Source organism: Natator depressus, chromosome 1 (assembly GCF_965152275.1).
Source record: "Natator depressus isolate rNatDep1 chromosome 1, rNatDep2.hap1, whole genome shotgun sequence".
Taxonomy (NCBI): domain Eukaryota; kingdom Metazoa; phylum Chordata; order Testudines; family Cheloniidae; genus Natator; species Natator depressus.
In genome coordinates, this window is record NC_134234.1 from 255,702,802 (window position 1) to 255,724,632 (window position 21,831).

At 44.0% G+C, this 21,831-nt stretch overlaps 1 long non-coding RNA gene across 2 annotated transcripts in view; it reads left to right on the forward strand.

Moving 5' to 3' along the window:
• The window catches only part of LOC141986040 (uncharacterized), a 36,177-nt gene extending 14,346 nt beyond the window's left edge, over positions 1 to 21,831 (forward strand). For both annotated transcript variants that reach the window (XR_012639112.1, XR_012639111.1), the window contains exon 3: positions 21,277 to 21,831. This is a non-coding gene — a long non-coding RNA (uncharacterized LOC141986040). The remainder of the gene's footprint in view (positions 1 to 21,276) is intronic.

Below are 21,831 nucleotides of genomic sequence, written 5' to 3' on the forward strand. Positions count from 1 at the left end.
ACAATTTAGCGCCCTTTCTCATGCTGCATCAAATGCCATGCCATGCCAAGCAACTGCATAACGTTTATAGTTGAATTCTGTTCAGTTAGTTTTCAGTCTAAGACTTCTATGGTAGTGGTCCACAGACCACAGGTTGAATTTCTAAAAGGGTCTGCACCTCTGTTTGAAACTTTTTAGGGGCCTGCAAATGAAAAAAGGTTGAAAACCACTGGCTATTTCCAAAGGAAAGGATTGCTGATAGGGTTCATAATCCTTATTTAAGACATCTAATAGATGTAATTTGTGGTACATCTTTTTGAACTCTAGAGATAAACCATCTAAATAATTTTTTTTGTCAAACATGTTCACTCGATTTTATCTTATATGTCAGAGAAAATAATTTACATTAGGTTTACATTTATTGTCACTGGAGTTGCTAATCACTGGAGTGTAGTAATGGTTTGAAGTGGGATTCCACTTTTTCTACCTCTGGTCATCTATCCAGAGGAAAATTAAAGAGGAAGGGGAAGGAAAATAATGGTTTTTACAACTTGAATACCAGGTAAAGGCTAGTAAGATTCATTTAATATTGACTAGGTATAATTAAGACAGATAACCAAGGTGTTCAGATCCTGCAGTCTATTTTAGAAGTGCTTGAAAAGCAATTTTATGATAAAATACTGTTTCATAGCATATCTAGGACAGGTAGATTTGAGATCTTTTTTGAAAATATGCCTGTTATGACTTTAAGTGTGCCATAATAGCACATGATTTAAAGTGCTGTTACACTAAAATACACGGTGGTGTAGGGTCCCAATATGCAAGTGGTTTTAAACTATTAAATACCAGAACAATTCAAAGCAGATATTATCATAGAATCCCAGAAATGTAGGGCTGGAGGGCAACCTTGAGACGTCATTAAGTCCAGCCCCCTGCGCTGTGGCAGCACCAAGTAAACCTAGACCATCCCTGCTAGATGTTTGTCCAACCTATTTTTAAAAACGTCTAATGATGGAGATTCCACAGCCTCCCTTGGAAGCCTGTTCCAGAGATTAACTGCCCTTGTAGTTGGAAAGTTTTTCCTAATATCTAACCTAAATCTTCCTTGCTGCAGATTAAATCTATTACTTCTTGTCCTACCTTCAGTGGACATGGAGAACAATTAATCACAATCTTCTTTATGAGATCCCTTAACATATTTGAGGACTGTTATAAGTACCGCCGCCACTTGTGCCCAGTTTTTGTAACCCTTCCTTGTCCGTCAGGTTTTCTAAATTTTTATAATTTTTGGTGCTCTCTTCTGGACTCTCCAATTTGTCTAGATCTTTATGGCAGTGAGGCTCCCTGAACTGGATACATTACTCCAGTTGAGGCCTCACCAGTGCTGAGTAGGGCGGAACAAATACCTCCTGTGTTTATGTACAACACGTTGTTGGCTCATATGCAATTTGTGATCCATTATAACCCCGAAATCCTTTTTAGCAGTACTACCAGCTAGCCAGTTATTCCCCATGTTGTAGTTGTGTATGTGATTTTTTCTTCCTAGATGTAGTACTTTGTACTTGTCTTTATTCAGTTTCATCTTGTTGAATTCAGACCAATTCTTCAATTTGTCAAGATTGTTTTGAATTCTAATCCTGTCCTCCAAAGTGCTCTTGTAACCCCTCCCTGCTCGGTGTCATCCACAAATTTTGTAAACATACTCTTCACTTCAATATCCAAGTCATTAATGGAAACATTGAACAGTACTGGACCTGGGACTGATCCCGCGGAACCCAACTAGATACACCCTCTCAGTTTGACAACAAACCATTGATAACTACTGTTTGAGTATGGGCTGTCCACCAGTTGTGCACCCACCTTATAGTGATTTAATGTAGACCACATTTCCCTCATTTTATGAGAATGTGGGACTGTGTAAAAAGCCTTACTAAATATCAAGATATTTTACATCTACTGCTTCCCCCCATTCACTAGGCCAGTAACCCTGTCAAAGAAGGAAATCATGCTGATCTGGCATGATTTGTTCTTGAAAAGTCCATGCTGGCTATTCCTTATAACCTTATTAATCTCTAAGTGCTTACAAACTGATTGTTTAATAATTTGTTGCAGTTATGCAGTATCTTTCCAGGTATTGAAGTTAGGCTTACTGGTCTGTAATGCCCCAGGTCCTTCTTGTTCCCCTTTTGAAAGATAGGTACTATGTTTGCCCTTCTCCAATCTGCTGAGACCTTATCTGTCCTGGAGGAGTTCCAGAAGATAATCGCTAACAGTTCCAATATTGCTTCAGCTGGCTCCTTAAGTACTCTGCCAGCTTGAATACATCTAACCTATCTAAATAGTCTTTAACCTGTTGTTTTCCTATTTTGGCTTACTTTCCTTCCCCCTTATTGTTAGTATTAATTGTGTTGAGTATCTGGTCACCTTTTTAGTTAAGACTAAAGGAAAATAGGAATTAAACACTTCAGCTTTCTTGATATCATCAGTTATTAGCTCTCCTTCCTCACTAAGTAGAGGACCTAGACTTTCCTTCATCTTTCTCTTGCTCCTAATAAATTTAAAGAACCTTTTCTTAATGCCTTTTATGTCCCTTGCTAAGTGTAAATCATTTTATGCCTTAGCCTTTCTGAATTTTTCCTACATGCTTGTGCTGTTCTTTTGTACTCCTTGTTAGCAATTTGTCCATGTTTCCACTTTTTGTAGGATTCCTTTTTGATTTTCAGGTCATTAAAGAGCTCCTGATGGAGTCATATTGATCTCTTACTGTTCTTCCTATCTTTCCTGTCCATTGGGATAGTTTGCAGTTGTGCCTTTAATATGATCTCCTTGAGAAATGGCCAGCTCTCCTGAACTCCTTTATCCCTTAGATTTTTTTCCCATGACACTTTACCTACCAGTTCTCTGAATCTGTTAAAGTCTGCTTTTTTGAAATCCATTGTCCTTATTCTGCTGCTCTCACTCCTTCCCTTCCTCAGAATCATTATCTCATTCAAATGTGTAAACCCAAATCCAGAATCTCTTAGTCAAAATCCCAGCTAACTGCTGTGAGAGTTTTGCCTGAGTAAGATAAGAATAAGCACTACAGGCAGGATTTAGCTCATAGTGATTATCATTTTAAATGGCTACTATTCTTTGACGAAGTGATTTAACTTGCAGTTGATGCAGACACTGATATTAATAACTAACATCTATTCATGGTCAGTTGCACTCTACAAAACCTAATCTTGGAGAAGGCTGCAGCAATGATCAGCATAGGTAGCCTCAGGAGAAATGAGTAGCCTCCCTGAAGGAATGCTGTTGGGCAGAGCTCCAAGTAGTGACCTTGCAACAGAAGCAAGGCTTGGCAACCTGATAGCACTGCGCTGCCATTGTCCCGTAATGTCACAAGAGTTGGCAACCAGTAAGAGCTGCACTCAGGAAGCCATTTACAATGCATATCAGCAAGTTTACTGAGCTTACACCGTTATGACCAATGCTATGGTCTTATCAGTAGATAGCACTGTTTATATATGTCTGCCTGAACAGGTGTATTTTGTATGGAACTCTCGTTACCGCAATTCAGGGAGATACATGTCCTCACAAGAGCTGGGGGACCACACAGTAAAATAGTTAATTGACATCAGAGCTTGCCTTCTGAATGCCACAAATAAAGTTAATACCACTTTGGCCTAGGAAGCCAAGATCCTAGACAGATTAGCTAGCACCACCTACTGGAATAAGGAGATACAGGTCTTGTGGCACTCCATGGACGGTGAGTGACTCCAAAGCCCTGCCATATCTCATGCCAATACTATCCCTAGGAGAGGGCCCAGATGAGCAAGTCACAGCTTGGAGTTTCAGGAATTAGTTCCCAGACAGCGTTCAGAGGCTCAACAGCTTAAAAGAAAAGGAAGAGGCCAACAGGGGCTGTGTTGACTAGAAGCCAAGTCAGGAAGCTGTGGGGAATCAGAAAAACTACCCTGTATGGTGTGGACTTTTTGTTTTGTATTTTTAATTTTATTGCTTGTAAAAGCACATGGAAAGAATGCAGTAGGAGATTCCTGCCAAACTGGTGTCAATTTAGGCTAACCCAGAACCCTTGGAACACACAAGCCTGCCCAGAGAGTGATTTTGTGTTCAAATCTGAGCCTTCAGTTAACTCTCTTAATATTCTGGCACAGCATCTGCAGTGGGGTTTCACACCAGTAGAGTGTCAGCTAGACACAGCGATGGCCAAAAAGAATGAGATACTTGTAAGTAGTATTGGAAAAAACAATCATCTTACTCAAAACCAACAAGCAAAACAACCATACAAGTACCATAGCCCAAGTTGGGAATGGATTGAGGTAAGATCCACAAGAAAGAAAAAGAATATATAGTCCAAATGTAGGCTGTCAAGGTTCCTTCCCCACTCTGAACTCTAGGGTACAGATGTGCGGACCTGCATGAAAGACCCCCTAAGCTTATTACCAGCTTAGGTTACCAACTTCCCCAAGTATTACCAACTTCCCCAAGGTACAAACTTTGCCTTGTTCTTGAACAGTATGCTGCCACCACCAAGCGTCTTATCCAAAGACCAGGGGAAGAGCCCACTTGGAGACGTCTTCCCCCAAAATATCCCCCCAAACCCTACACCCCCTTTCCTGGGGAAGGCTTGATAAGAATCCTCACCAATTTGTACAGGTGAACACAGATTCTAATCCCTAGGTGCATCTCCTTCTGGGGATGTGTGTTCCCATCAGGATGTGTGTTCCCACTATCAGAATAGCTAACTCTAGGTTATACTTCCTCCCCTTTATGTCATCTTCCCTCCTGATTATCAACTACAGCTGGAAGATCTTTGTATCAGGCTTGATGTTTTTGGCTGTGGCGACTGGACTGATTTAAGTCTCAGTTACCAGGATTAGACCATTAACCCCTTTCTGTCGAGATCCAGCATGGGGTTTGTGTATCCACCACAAAGAGTATATAACCTTGTTCCAATTCAATATTTTATCCCACTCTGATCACAGAGTTCATTATTTCTGTTTCATAGTATTTATGCCTCAGAGTGGAACATACACTTTCAAAGTGCACACTGCAGAAAGCACAACAGAGAAGCGGTTTTAGCCAGCACTAATTTCTCTTGTTAGTTCTTGAAATGGCTGGAATATATAAATTCCCAATTCCTCCATTGCAAAGGGGTCAGTGATGAGACGTTCAGGTATTCTGTGCAGACAACGCTCAAAGAAGTTTATTGTGAGGACTGGATGGCGTAGGGGAATTGTTACTGGGCTATAGCATCTTTCGCATGTAGATTGGTGGTTCAAAGTCTGCCCAGGTCTGGAGTGACTGAAAGTTGCTATCGTCGGATCGCTGTTAGGTGTCATAGCACTAGCTGAGATAAATTTGGCGGTCTTAGTCAAGCTCCTAGTGCTCAGATCATAAGAAACACCACAATTGGCCCCCTTATTGAGCATCTCTGAAGTCCAAGGACTGAACGAGCATGCAAGTGAATTACCCTCTCATCTCTACAGTGGTCTCTTCAGCGTGAGACATGTTGATGGGGCAGTTTGAGGAAACATGCCTTTCCCATGCTGTCCCTATTCTGTGGATAAACTGAGGATTTTGATCACTGGATCTGTCAAATCAGCAATTTCCACAAGCACCAAATTCACACCAACATGGAAAGTTTGTTCATTTTCTGTTAGATATTTCATCGTATAAAATGCTGGGTTCCATCTGGTAATTACATACTGGTTAAATGGTAGGTCTAGTTCTTTATGGATGTTATTAATATTATCTTACTACTAATATTGCAACTGCTCTGCTCAGCTCCTAATCAACTGGGAACCAACCTAAATTCCATTCCTGCGCTGCCCAGCAGATGAGAAGGAGCTGCTGAAACCAACAAGATGGTAAATGGTAGAGTATGGGAAGCTGCCCAATGAGTATCACTCAAGCTGAGCCAAGGACACAGATGAGTACTCCAGTGCCCCCATATGGTGGCGGGTTTCCTTATTGTTCCTTGGGAAAGAGTGAAATCTGGTGGTTAGAGTAGAGGAAGGATCTGTTCTAGTCCCAGCTCCACCATTGACTAACTACTTGACCTTGGGCAAGTGAATTAACTTCTTTGTTCTGTTTCAGAATAGCAGCTGTGTTAGTCTGTATCCGCAAAAAGAAAAGGAGTACTTGTGGCATCTTAGAGACTAACCAATTTATTTGAGCATAAGCTTTCATGAGCTTTCATGAGCTACAGCTCACTTCTTTGTTCTGTAGTTTCCCTGTCTGTTAAACAAGAAAAATATTATCTCCCTGGCTTCCAGGCATGTTGTCAGGGTTATTTAAGTAATGTTTGTAAAGCACCTTGAGATGTGTGGCTGGAAGGCACTAGGAAGTGTGAAGGGCTATTATACAGTTAAGTAGCTGAAAGCCCATGCTGTTGCACGGAGTGATGTTTGAGGCTATTGTGTATGGGGGTTGTGTTGTTGTGTGAGTGGTTGGACTGAGGGGTGGATGCTGGGAGATTTGTGAGGGTGGCAGTGGGGTGTACCGGTGTGGCAGTTGGGCCTAATCCACCATCTGTGCAGTCTCCTTCATACAGTTGTGAGCTCTCAGAAAACAGAATATTTATTAGGAACTGACAATGTAACTGTGATCTAAGCGGTTGTCCTATTTGCACGGTCAGCCGCTAAAATAAGGGAAAGGCAAGTGGCACGGTGATTATACGTGGTTTAATTAGTTTTATGTTCTTTTTCATCTGTATTTACATGTATTTTGGTAGTTTAATTTTTTTGATTTAGTTTTAAGTTTTATTGTAATATATTTTGTTTTTGGCACTTTGGCCTATGGCTAAGTTACTATTTATAAACTTGCCAGGATGGTGGTTGAGGCATACTTTGAAGCAGGACTCAGACCTGGAGTGGGAAGAACAGGTTGGAACGGCATTCCATCGCCTTTCCCAGCTGAAGTGTGCATTGGTGCCCCATGGCCTTCCGTGATGGCTCTGAAACTGTCAACAAAGAAAAGGAGAGGAGAACTATGAGCCAGCACCACAATCTCACCCTCTCTCTGATTGGTCCACAGACTTGAGTGCATGGGCTGGACAGGCAGAGCTGTGGGGAGAAGGGGACATAGGGCCAGATTCACCATTGCTTTGCACCTTGTGTAGTCATTTATACCAGTGCATAGGGGATATAAAATGCTACCATTCTGATTTGGTTTACATTCATTTTGTGCTTCGTTCATGTCTGAAAGCTAATTGCTCATTAGGTGGCGCTATATGCCTAAAGTTTCAGGGAGAGTGCACTCTCTTGAGGCTCCTTTTGATCTGGGCTGGGGTTTGTAATCTCTGTAATTCCCCCTGGCCTCCCTCTCACCCTGCCCCTCTTTTTTGAGCGGGTGAACGGAGTGCTGATGAAAGCTGCTGTCTTGACAGCATTGGAGACTAAGGGCTTGTCTACGCTTACAGCGCTGCTGCAGTGCAGTTTTGTAGTGCTTAGTGAAGATGCTACCTATGCTGACGGGAGAGCTTCTCCCATAAGCACATAGGTACTCCACCTCCCCGAGAGGCGGTCGCATGGGGAGAAGCCCCCCCATTAACATAGTGCTGTCTATACTAGGAGTTCGGTCGGTATGTCTGTGTCACTTAGGGGTGAGGATTTTCCACACCCCTGAGCGACATAGCTCTACCGACATAAGTTTGTAGTGTAGACCAGGGCTGGAGTCCTCTGTTTTGCCACAGAACAGGTACAGCAAAGGCAGCAGCAGTCAAGCTTCCCCATACAGTGTCTCCAGCTCTCCCCATATAAATCAGGAGCGATAGCACTGAAGGGACTGCAGTCACACCAATGTAAAATTGTTATAAATGAGTGAAGTATCAGGCTCATATGTCCACGAACCTCAGCTGCATCAGAGCTGTGCTCAGTAATGATGAAGAAAGTGGGGGCTGGGGGGCAAAGATGTTATTGAGCCATCTTGGCACTCCCCCAAACCCTTGAGTGTGGTTGCTAGAATAACTTGGAGTAGCCTTAGACCGTCTCTCAGATTCTGTAATGGATCCCTAGAGGCTCTTAAGCCTGCTGGGGGTCTCCAGAGCACAGCACACTTCTCCCGTGCCCCCTCTTCGTCCCACCCACTATATGAAGGGAACTAAAAGGGTGTGGTATAGGATTCTCCTGCTCCTGAGGATTTCTCAGCTGACACATTAGAGCAACTTTCCAACCCCTTTGCATTGCTGGCATGGCACAAAAGGGCCAGGGGGAGGGCCAGCATATGGCCTACTGTGTGTAAATCCTTACCCGTAAGGGCCCCCTCTGTGGAGTGATAGATAATGCAGCATCTGTACCCTATGCAATACTTGGCCTCTACTGAATTGTTGCATTAGGATGCCAATCAGAGTTAATTGTGATGGTGGGTTTTGTGACATGGGCACTTGATCGCTGGCAATTGGAATGAGATCCCCAATCCATTTCATATAAGGTCCAAAACAGACAACAGATTGTACCAACTCTCAGTCACTATTGAAATGTCCTGAACTGAATTCTAATAGGACTCTGTGTTCTCTTACAATCCCCTGAGACATCTAGGCCACTGTATATTCTTTATTCCCATGGATAACTTTTTATAAAAGTTTCCAAAGCCAGATATAGCACAAGTAGGAGCTATGCAAGTTTCCCCTGCATAGTTTTGGTGATGCACCTGAATCCTTAGACTTTCATAGAACCATAGAACTGGAAGGGACCTCGAGAGGTCACCTAGTCCAGTCCCCTGCACTCAAGGCAGGACTATGTATTATCTAGACCATCCCTGACAGGTGTTTGTCCAACCTGCTCTTAAAAATCCCCAATGACGGAGATTCCACAACTTCCCTAGGCTTATTTATTCCAGTGCTTAACGACCCTGGTAGTTAGGAAGTTTTTCCTAATGTCCAACCTAAACTGCCCTTGCTGCAATTTAAGCCCATTGCTTCTTGTCCTATCCTCAGAGGTTAAGAAGAACAATTTTTCTCCCTCCTCCTTGTAACAACCTTTTATGTACTTGAAAACTGTTATCATGTCCCCTCTCAGTCTTCTCTTCTCCATACTAAACAAACCCAAACCTCATAGGTCATGGTTTCTAGACCTTTAATCATTTGTGTTGCTGTTCTCTGGACTTTCTCCAATTTGTCCACATCTTTCCTGAAATACACAGAACTGGACACAATACTCCAGTTGAGGCCTGGTCAGCACGGAGTAGGGCAGAAGAATTATTTCTCGTGTCTTGCTTACAATACTCCTGCTAATACATCCCAGAATGATGTTTGCTTTTTTTGCAACAGCATTACACTGTTGACTCATATTTAGCTTGTGATCCACTATGACCCCCAGATCCCTTTCCGCAGTACTCTTTCCTAGGCAGTCATTTCCCATTTTGTATGTGTGCAATTGATAGTTCCTTCCTAAGTGGAGTTCTTTGGATTTGTCCTTATTGAATTTCATCCTGTTTACTTCAGACCATTTCTCCAGTTTGTCCAGATCCTGTCTCAAAACAATTCCTCTTGATGCTAGCTCTGGCTCAACCATCACAAACAGATATTTATTCACTGTTTTACTAAGGCACACCTGTCCTGATTGGCAGCATCCCCTGCTATTTCTCTCCTGACACACCTCTACGTGCTGTTGTGCCAGTGCACTTCAATCCGAACTGGTAACTCAGCCATTTTCCTGCTATTTTCCTGGGTCATCAATCCAGTTTTGCCAAAACACCAGATGTCCTTGAAATCCTCTGTAACTACAATAATTATATGTTGAGAAGGAAAATGAGCCATTTTCCCCCTTGTCTAATTGATTGGGATGTCAGATATTCCTTTTTGTGCATCATACATGCTTCTTATTTAGGTAGGAAGCAGCTGGTCTAGAGGCTTAGCCAAGTTCTTTATTTTTTTTTAAACCACAAAATTTGAACTTTTTTGGTTTTATCACCATATTTTATCATGAGTTGACAAGTAGAATCCATCTCTCCGCTCTTCCCTCTGCGTCCCAACATGTCTCTGGGATACAGCTCACCGCAGCTCCTCGCCTTCAAACAAATACTGCAGCTGTCTGGGGTAGAGGGGATGAGGTGGGGGCTACGGGAAAGAGTCAGAGTTAGGACATGGGCAGGGTGGGGGAATTCTCACAGCATAAGGAACACTTTGTGCCAAATGGTGCTGTGCAACAGACTCTCATCCCAAAATTGATGTGAGTCCTTTTCCCCTCCTTTTGGTTTAACTAGAATTATGAGCTATGCTAGATACAGTAATTATAATCTGCAGAATATTATGGAGATGCTTGTTCATGTTTCGACAGTTATGGTTGCTTTTTAAAATGGGCTAAAAACAGGGTATAAATTCCTGGTTTTCTCTACATGTAAGAGGCCTTTCCATACAGTGTTAGTTAGTTTTTTGTGCCCTTTGAATGTTCTGTGTGGTTTTTGTTTGATTTATTTTCATAAAGTTTAAATTGTACATGTTTGAAATAGGGCTGTGGTTCATATTTGTCCATTGGAGTCTGACTTTTAAAAAACATTGTCTGCCTACACAAAGTTTTGCAGAGAGATGACCCTTGAGTGGATCTAATGAAATAGGAGGTTCAATAAAAATCAGGATTTAGGGTCATTTTTTGCCCTTATTTGTTATAACTGAAAGTTTGTGCACAACACAGTAACCAGTCAATTAATGTTCTCTGTTGAATGGATAAAACTTCATCACTTAAATGTAAGAAAAACTAGGAAATTAATGCACAAAAATATCATTAAACTGCTAAGGTTGCTACACATATAACATGCCTGACACAAAACCACAAAAGCAAAGAAATGGAAAGTTAAGCCACCTAACAGTACATAGCCTCTTAACTTCCACCCCCAAGCACCATTGTACCACTACCACAACTACTTTACACCACAGACCACACCCCCCAAATTTAACTCTACTAACCTAGGGATGTTAACCTTTCATCACCTCCTTTACCAAACAACTTCCTTCCAAAATAACTGATTACTACACCAAACATCCACACCTAATAGTGTTTGGAGTAGGTAGTTTGATAAGGGGAGTATGCATAAGAGAAGTTTGAGAGGAGCATTTAATAAGGCCTGGGGTTGTTACTGAATGTGGAGGGTAAAAAGAAATACTCAATAACTGCCATTCACTGAATGAGCCAGTGGTCCTGTGGAATAAATAATATGTGACCATATATTAAAGGCTGTATTATAATTCATACACACAAGAGGGCTTAATTAAGGTTGCACAGGCAACCTTAATTCTGGTGTTCCCTAACTTTGTAATGCTTGACTTTGCAACCTTGACATTCTTTTAACACAGTTTTATAGCATAATTTCCTAATTAAAAAAAAAAAACACAAAAAACAGGAATTCTGTAACAGGGAACCATACAGACCACCAGCTTGGCTTATTACCAGGGTTTGAACCTTTAGATCCACAGAAAAGATCTTCACCACTGGAACTAATGGAATAAGGGGTAGCAGCAGGAGGTGTCATCCTCTGGATGGACTAGTCACTAGAGGAGGATGAGACATACACTTTGCCAGTGGGTTTCACACTGAGACTGAGCACTTCTGGATTCAATTCCAGGTTCTGTTGGGAAGTGTTCTCCAGGAGTTATGGATCCTTTTGTCCGTAGCCTGTTTCTGTTCCTCTCTGCTCCTGTCTGCAGCACTCCAGCTCCTGCCCCCTTTCTTCTCTGCACCTATTCACTCTCCCCTGGTTCCCTCTTCTGCTCCTACCCACTTCCCATGCCCTGTTTCGAATCTCTCTCTTTATCTGCTCTTCTCTACCCTCTACCCCACAGCTCTTGCTTCCCTCCCACTCTGCTCCTATCCACCCCCCAAAACCCTGGCTCCTTCCTCCCTCCCAGTCTGCTGTAGCTCTTAACCAAACCATCCAGCCTCCAGCTCCTGCCCCATCCCCTTCTGCACCTATCCAGTTCACCCACCCTGGCTCCTGCCACCATCCCACTCTTTCCTCCCCATCCCCCCCTCTATGCCCAGGCTCCTGCCTCCCTGCCCCCACCTATGTGGCTCCTACCCACAACCTCTGGATCTCTCAACCCTTCTCCCCCTGTTCCTCACACACACCTCTCCTCTCCCATGTCTCATCTTGTTCCTCACTCCTGTGCCTTCGAGTTGGTTTGAGTCCTCCTCCTCATCCATGCAGCCTGGATGCCAACAGGAGGAGCATTGATAGCACAAGAGAGACATCCCCCCACTCCCAGTTCCTGTGGCTGGCATCAGAGCAGCTACAAGCAGCCAGGAGCATTACTTGCAAGGAAAGTCGTACTCAGCCCCTGCAATCCTGGGAAGGTGCATGCTCAGCACCGCTGGAATCTTTGGGGAATTTAGCTGCCAAACTCCAGCAAATCTCTACTGCCCACGTGAAAACTGAGATTTTTCAAAGTCATAATTGTGCCCAATTTGAGCATAGTTTCACAGAGATGGCAAAAGGCACATCCCTAACACCAGGGTGATGCCCCTACCAAATTTCAAGTTCCTTCTCCAAAGCATGGAGGTACAAGAGCTTCTCAGCGAAACAGTTGTAAGACTATTTTTAAATGGGTAAAACATCATATTTTCCTCTAGTCTCATTCTTAGAAAGAGCTGCACCACTTTAGCCTAAGCATTCCAAAAAATTTCAGCCTGAGACAGACACTCAGCATGGGAAGTTTCATCCTAAACAGTTAAAGTCTGGCAAAGTAAAAGCGATTGAAAACAGTCTTATCATAGGAAGTGTCAGGCAACCTTAATCTTAAATGGCACTAGGAGCGCCACCTGTACATATGTAGTAGCTCCCAGCAGATGAGGCCAGCGGTGGACACAGGACTTGGCTAACTAGTGTCACAGTCCTGCTGAGCCACAGTGACCAAGTGTGATGAGGTTCTGGGACCTACTCTTCAGCAGGATGGATAGTTGCAGTGAGGAAGAGATCTTTGCCTGGGAGTGGTGATGCGGTTGCCAGATTCAGAGAGAAGCGCCTAGTTATGACTGCAGTAGCATATTGGAAGTGCACAGGCGGAGCAGTGCTGAAGAGGACTGCAGTGGAGGTGAGAACTACGAATATTGCTGGATGGAGAAGGGCAGCACTGAGGAGGCTTAGTCCACATTGCTCCTAGGCATAGATAGTCTCCCTAGCTCCTGTGGATGAATAATAGCTATGCTGAAGAGACCTTGGCTCTGCGGTGGGGCTGACACAGTTGAGATGGATGGATGGATGGATGGACAAGAGAAGGGCGGAAGAAACCTTTACTCTACAGGAGGGCTGAGGATGACAGATGAGCAGAAGCAACTCTGAAGACCGTTGTGTTGCAATGGGGCTGGGAAGGGCTGGTGGTCAGAGAGAAGCAGCCTTTGCTCCCGAGTGGCGCTGAGAATAGCTGATATGCTTGGTGCAGAGGAGCAGTGCTGAAGAGACCTTCATCCTGACCTCGTGGTGTGGCTGAGAATGACTGATATGGATGGACTCCCTTCCAGTAATGAAGAAAAACAAAACAAAAAAAAAACAGCCCCACAAGGGCCTTCTTGCAAGAAGGAAGTATTATTTAATGTGTATTGTGTTGTGAAATGAAAACACGGGGTCCTTGGCCTTCCTCCAGTTTAGTTGGCCTTTTTTCTTTTCTTTTCTTTTGGTAATTGTTCTTGTGAAGTCTTTTTTTTTTTTTTTTTTTTGGTTTGTTTTGTGTTGTGGTTTTGGAGTTGACAATGCCCGTGGTTAATTTTTCAGTGCGCTTCCTGTGTTGTGGCACAGAGAATGCCTGGTCAGTAGGCCTCACTTCCTTTTGCAGAGACAATTGCCACAGCAATAACAAGGGCAGTCGCTGCTGGGCTGACAGAGAGCACGTTACATCATCGGGATAGCAGGGGGTTCTTGTTTGGCCTTGACTCTCTGTTGCAGGACAGTGAGCTGGGGGAGTATAATAGGAATGACTCAGTATGGAACGGCCAGCACATTTCTAAGAGGTGACTCACCAGCTCCTAGGAAAAATTCCAATGAGTTTTTTTTTCAGGGAGGTAAACAAGGTCAGCCAGTGCAGCAAAATCCTGTTTACCTGAGACAGGACATATTTGCAGAGGCTATGCTGGAAATGAGAGATGTTTATGTGGATCAGGGAGATGGGAGAGGGCACTGGTAGGTACTGCCATTTAGGGACATGGCCAAACCACTGCTTGTGAGCCATATACTGCTCTTTTACAGTTAAAATGTGGCTTGTGGAGTCCCCTTATGCCCGCCCCCCATTCTCTGCCTACCAGATTGAGGGTGGGGAGGAGCCTGGGGCTTCTGCCCTGTGGTGGGATGGTGTGGCTAGGGCCTTCTGCCCTGCGGGGAGGGCGGTCTTGTGGCTCTCAAACTTCTGAAGATTATCGTATGGGGCTCGGAGGGTCAGTAAGTTTGGCCACCCCAGTAGGGCATCACTGCAGCAGTCCGTCCAAAATCATTCACCGCAGAGCCAAGATGTTGGGGGTTCAATCCCCTACAAGTTTATACCCAACTTCAGTTCTGCAGTGCATTACTGGGCATTAGAGGTGCTGTTTCCAGTGAAAACTTACACTAATGTCCCAGCCATCTGCCTATCTCTGGTGAAGTGTTGCAAGGAGGTCCCCATCCATCTGTTTCTAGTGGGACGCTACATCAAGAAAGAGGACAAGAAGCAGCGAATGGGGAGAAGATTCATGGACAGCTATTATATTAGTGACTTAATCCTCAAATTGTTCCTATATTAAGGATGCAGTTCCACGTTATGGGTGGATAATGGAGAGACTTAAATGGCTCAAGTTCCACTCTTGTAGTTTATTATTTCCCTGGACCCCTTTGATGGGACTTTTCCTCTGTGTCTCAGTGCATCCCATCTGCTATTCTCTCTGTAAGTCTATAATCTCATCTCAGCTGGTTCTGGAGGATTCTGATGTAAATAAAACTTCTTGCTGACATTGCAGTTTGGCAAGGGGTTACCATTATTCCTTTTATTCTTTTCCAGTGCTATATGGATAATTTCAGTGCCAGCTGAGCAAATTTATGTAGCCCACTGCCTCCCTGATGCCCTTTCCCCCAAGCTAATGTCCCCTGGCTTCCTGATGATGAAGCCCTGGTGGCCATATGGTTAATCAGAGTATATTGCAGACGCTGACTGAGTGTTTTTTCCTGATAACAAGACGTGTCTCTTTTTCTCTATGGTGAATATCCTGTTCTTGCCGACAGGCTGGAGCAGGAGGGGGAAGCACACGGTGACTTCACATTCCTGGAATTCCTGGGCAGCTGTCAGGGACACAACTGCTACAAAATGGCTCTGTGGGGGACAGAACGGCACATTGTAATGTAATGTAATGTTAACCAAATGCACCTGGAATGCTCATTTGCCCTTTTCCTAGATCTGTAGGATACAGATCTCTGGGTCCAGTTCTGTCTCACACTGCTGAAAGTTACCACCATTTGCTGGCTCTTTAGTGGCCTCTGTGGGAAACAAATAAGCAGTCTCAGCCCAGTTCTTAGTGAGGAGCCCATATCACCAAAATCATCACCATAATAAGTAGCACTATTTGTTAACCTCGATGGCAGTCTTAGAGAGGCCAAGGATTGAATGGGACAAAGAAAATGAGCTCTTCTCTTGTCCGTACAGGTGACTTATCCAGGACAAGATTTGAGGCACATTGGTGGGGTTAGGGGGAGTCTTGCATTTCCACTGTCCTGGCTGTACCTACCATGAAGATAAGTAAAAGACTTCTGTCTCCAGGAGTGGTTGATCTGACACACTTCGTTTGCACCAAATTCACTTAAAACAGCACTCAAATCTGCCACCTCAAAACTCTCCTGTCCCTTGCGAGGAACAACCCAGAACCCCGCCTTTAATTTTTTTCACACAAATTAGATTTTTATACCTGGTTTCATCCCTGTTCCTTCATCTGCACTCTACAGTCACCTGCCCCTAAATTCACAGTTTATATATTCCTAACTTTCCATGATGTGTCCTATGAGCCTATGGCTTTGCATGACAGTTAAAGATCCACACATTTATTTCAGACTTTGCTACGCTGCATTGCAACACAAATTCATGTGATGATGACATCCATCAAAGGGTTAAAGGCTTTTGGTTGTTGCTAAGTAACAAATTTGTCTGATGTTACAGTGTTAGATCTTGTGGTCTTGAGTTTCATTGGTTGAGAATGTCATCACACTCTATCCTGCTGGGGTAGTTGTGTGGACTGAGCACCAGAAAAAAATGAGAATACCATTTGCCTGTGTGTGTGTGGCTGAGTTTAGCTCTCATAATAAACACACTTTTTTTCCCTACTTTGTCTCTGGAGTCACAGGCCCTGATCTTCAGGTCATGCTGTGCTTCATCCAGGATATCCTAATGGAACAAAGGTGACTACATCACCTTTGTGCTCCCCAAGTCCTGGACCATTTCACTTTCCAAAGCAAGGTGGAGTAACCACAGAGCTGCTCTAACTTGCACCAGTTGGTAACAACTCCCATGGGGCTGATTCAGCAGCCAGGGTGGCTAGAGTGCAGGAATGCTCTGGCCACACCACCAATTTTATCCTCTGTGCGAAGGGCTACAAGGGTGTGGGTGAGGTATGTCTCACTGAGATTCCCCCAGGGCAGGGAAATTCTCAGCTGGCTGGTTAGGTCAATTCACAGCCCCTTTACACAGTGGAGTGGTGCACGTGAGCCAGGGCAGGGGGCCAGGATCCAGCTCTTAATTTAAAACATAGCAATTGCAGCATCTTTTGCACACCGATAAAACAGCATGATGTGAAGAGGCCAACATTGCAACCTAGCCCACCAGCCTTATGACATGATCACTTTGTCTTGCATGGTGAATGCAAGTGATTGGGATCCCTACAGTCTTGCTAAGCAGTGTACTTGGTGAAGGAGATACTGTAAAACATTTTTTTAAATGTTCTTGTTCTGCGCATTTTCCAGATCTTGGCTTTCCCCTTTCACAAACTCCTATGGTTTGGTTTCTCAATGAAGCATGCACATATCATATTCTTATCCTTTTTATAAAGAACAGGGCATAGGCTCTCTCCTTCTGAACACCAGTTGCCCATGTGTGTGTATTTGGGAGGAAAGAGATAGGGAGGAAAGCGGGGGATGCTTTTAGTCATGGGGATGCTTTTAGTCATGTGGAGAACACTGTGTTTGAGGAATTGAAAGTGTGTTGTAGCTGCAAGATTTCAGCAAACAAAATGTTCTTATTTCCTTGTTTTAAGGAATAAAGGTATCAGTACATCAGTGTTGGCTGGCCAGGAATGTCTTGATCTGAGGTTCTTGAGGGAACTTTCTCAATAGTCTTGTGATAACTGACAAGCAATGCTAAAAGCTTTGATCCGGACCCTGCCAAGTGCTGTGAATGATCCCAACTCCCATTGACTTAAGTGGGAATGGAGAAGGACACGGTTGGAGGTACCCAGCCCATCCAAACAGCAAAATAACCATGTGCCTTACCCCGATAGGAGCAGAGCCATGTACCACTTTAGGCCACGGTCAGGGATGATGCATGGTTAAGATTCATGGATTAGTAATAAACTACTGACCATGTGCACAGTGAACACAAACTATATTTTCAGCCAGTGGTGCCTTTAGCTTGTTAGTGACATGGTGAAAAGCTGTGGTTTAGATGGGGACTTAGCATTAAATCAGCACTTTTCTGTTAAACACTTTAGAGCCGGGGCAGTCAATTATTTTTTATCAAGGTCCAAATTTCTTGGTCAAGGACAAGACTCCAGAGAAAATAATAAAAACAATAATAATGATAATAAGTAAATAAAAAGATTTCAGGGTCTGTTCAAAAGCATCTGGTGGTCCGGATTTGGTCTGCGGTCTGCCTATTGACTACCCCTGCTTTAGGGTCATATTTCCAGTATATAAGCACCTTGGTAATCTAGGGTCAATGTATTTGCAAGATCAGCTCTTACCCTGTGTCCCACCAAGGTAATTAAGACCAGATGTATTGTCCCTGCTCGGTGTCCCAAGCTCCAGTCTGCATCGAGCTAGGGGAAAGTCTTCTCAGTGCTGGAGTCTTCCCTGTTTGAGTTATTTTATTCATAACTACTTAACTTTGCCTGTTTCCAAATACTCTTTCACACGCTGAGGTGGAAAGAGTGTTATGCTAGGGGAGGGTCTCCGTAGCTGAACCATCAAACCTCATTTTAAAAGATGCTATATAAATAAATATAATGATCTGGGGTTCAAGGAGGGAACTTTATCAATATGCAGCTTCTCACTGGCAGAGAATGTCCCAGTCTAGGATTCCTTTAGAATAGGGAAATATGACTCCTGCACACCATGGAGCAAAGGCCCAAAGACCAGGAATCAAGCCTGGGATTCATGGCTGGCAGCACAAAGCTCTAATTACCTGGATCACTGGAAACATCCTCCACAGGACTTCCAGACCCTACCAGGTCCTGAGAAGTGAGAGAGCAGGAGTAGAAATCTAACTGGATCACCCCCACACAACAGAACACAAACCTGTAGGGTCATTGAACTGATCTGTTTCCTTTTATGGTAAAAACATCGTCTCCTCAGTATCACAGGTTTCCGCTTTCATCTGAACTGGGATTTTTCTGAATTGCATATCCCTCTCATGCTGCTAAAATTAAATGTTAAAAGGAACATGTCACAATGCAGTGTTGCAATCCTCAGATTTACATATTTGTCTCTATAACAAATGGGTTGAGTAACAAACAATAGAGGATGGAAATAGTCTAGATAGAGATTTCCTCTTTCATTTGCACAATTGTTTCCTCGACTGGTGCATGCTAGAGCCAGATGGCAAGTATGCTTGTACCTAGGGCTGTCAAATGATTAAAAAGATTAATTGTGATTAATCACGAGATTTAAAAAATCATGATTAATCACAGTTTTAATCACACTGTTAAATAATAATAGAATACCATTTATTTAAATATTTTTGGATGTTTTCTACATTTTCAAATGCATTGATTTCAATTACAACAGAATACAAAGTATACAGTGATCATTTTATATCATTATTTTTTATTACAAATATTTGTGCTGCAAAAAAGATAAAAGAAATAGTATTTTTCAATTCACCTCATACAAGCACTGTAGTGCAATCTCTTTATTGTGAAAGTGCAACTTACAAATGTAGAATTATTTTTTTACATAACTGCACTCAAACATAAAACAGTGTAACACTGTAGAGCCTACAAGTCCACTCAGTCCTACTTCTTGTTCAGCCAATCGCCCAGACAAACAAGTTTGTTTCCATTTACGGGAGATAATGCTGCCCGCTTCTCATTTACAATGTCACCTAAAAGTCGGAACGGGCATTTGCATGGCACTGTTGTAGCCAGTGTTGCAAGGTATTTTACGTGCCAGACATGCTAAACATTTGTATGCCCCTTTATGCTTTGACTACCATTCCAGAGGACATGTTTCCTTGCTGATGATGGGTTCTGACTGATAACGATCCAAAGCAGTGCGGACTGCTGCAAGTTCATTTTCATCATCTGAGTCAGATGCCACCAACAGAAGGTTGATTTTCTTTTTTGGTGGTTCCGATTCTGTAGTTTCTAAATCAGGGTGTTGCTCTTTTAAGACTTCTGAAAGTATGTTCCACACCTCGTCCCTGTCAGATTTGGAAGGCACTTCAGATTCTTAAACCTTGGGCCGAGTGCTGTAGCTATCTTTAGAAATCTCACATTGATACCTTCTTTGTGTTTTGTCAAATCTGCAGTGAAAGTGTTCTTAAATCGAACAAAATGTGCTGGGTTGTCATCCGAGACTGCCATAACACGAAATATAAGGCAGAATGCGGGTAAAACCACAGAGCAGGAGACATACAATTCTCCCACAAGGAGTTCAGTTACAAATTTAATTAACACATTTTTTAATGAGTGTCATCAGCATGGAAGCATCTCCTCTGGAATGGATTAGCGCTGAAATCGACATCGCCGGGTCGAATTTGGGGTAGTGTGGATGCAATTTGATGGTATTGGCCTCTGGGAGCTATCCCAGAGTGCTCCATTGTGACCGCTCTGGACAGCACTTTCAACTCAAATGCACTAGCCAGGTACACAGGAAAAGTACTGGGAACTTTTGAATTTCATTTCCTGTTTGATCAGTGTGGCAAGCTCATCAGCAGAGGTGACCATGCGGAGCTCATCAGCACAGGTGACCGTGCAGTCCCAGAATTGCAAAAGAGCTCCAGCATGGACCAAACAGGAGGTACTGGATCTGATCGCTGTATGGGGAGACAAATCCGTGCTATCAGAACTCCGTTCCAAAAGACGAAATGCTAATATATTTGAAAAAATCTCCAAGGGCATGATGGACAGAGGCTATAACAGGGACCCACAGCAGTGCCGCATGAAAATTAAGGAGCTTAGGCAAGCCTACCAAAGAGGCAAATGGCCACTCCGGGTCAGAGCCCCAGACATGCCGCTTCTATGATGAGCTACATGCAATTCTAGGGGGTGCCCCTACCACTACCCCACCCCTGTCCATGGACACCTGCAAGGGGGGAGTCTCACGCAACAGGGATGAGGATTTTGGGGATGAGGAAGATGAGGAGGAGAAGGACGAGGAGGCGGAGTATAGCGCACAACAGGCAAGCAGAGAAACTGTTCTCCCCGACAGCCAGGAACTGTTTATCACCCTGGAGCCAATACCCTCCCAACTCTCCCAAGGCCAGTATAGCTACTGGAAAAGTCTGTTAACGTGTCTGGGGATGGAGTGGAAATCCTCCAGGGACATTATTAAGGGGACATTCAGAGGTGGTCGTTCCTGCTGGGCTATTTGTCTGTGGCTGAAAATAAATCGTCCCCGCTTTTAGCCACGCGGTGGGGCAGGGGGAGAGGGCGTTCACGCTGAGCTGTTCACGTTTGGCTGGCAGGAATCTTCCCTGATACTAGTCACGCGGTGGGAGGAGGGGTGAAGCGATCATCCCAGAGAATTGGTGGGGGGGGCGGGTTTAGTTGGGTTTGTGTTGCATGTTAACCCAAAAACCACAGCCCCTCCTTTTAAATGATCAACCCGACGGGTGCTTAGTATCGGAAAGGAGGGAGCTGCTGTTTGAAACCATTCCCACGTTATGAAGATTGAAGAAGCCGAAAGACTGTGGCTTACCATGGCTGTCTGCAAGCCGAATTCTTTTGCCTGGCCCTGCATGTGTGATCTCTCACACCAATCCGGCAGGCCCTCAATATAAGAGGCAAAATGCGACCTTGTACCGAAAGCACATGCGCTATGTAATGTTAACAGCTTGGTTCACCGTGAAAGAGTCTACCCATTGTTCTCTAAAGTGTGTCTTTTTAAATACTACTCTCCTTTTTTTTTCTCCCTCAGCTGCAAATGTTTCAACACTCCCCCATCATCTCCGTCCCAGAAGCTAGCACAGATAAGAAGGCGAAAAAAACACACTTGCGATGAAATATTCTCTGAGGTCATGCAGTCCTCCCGCACTGAAAGAGCTCAGCAGAATGCGTGGAGGCAAACAATGGCAGAGCCCAGCAAAACAGAAAATGAGCGCGAGGACAGGAGGGACGAGCAAGATGAGAGGTTGCGGGAGCAAGAGGAGAGGTGGCAGCAGCGTGATGAGAGGAGGCAGGATGCAATGCTGAGGCTACTGGGGGATCAAAATGAGATGCTCTGGCGTCTGGTGGAGCTGCAGGAAAGGCAGCAGGAGCACAGACCACTGCTGCAGCCCCTGTATAACCACTCACCCTCCTCACCAAGTTCCATAGGCTCCTAACCCAGACGCCCAAGAAAGCGGGCAGAGAGGGGCTCCGGGCACCCAACCACTCCACCCTAGAGTACTGCCCAAGCAACAGAAGCCTGCCATTCAATAAGTTTTGAAGTGCAGTGTGGCCTTGTCCTTCCCTCCTCCCCTCATCCACCACC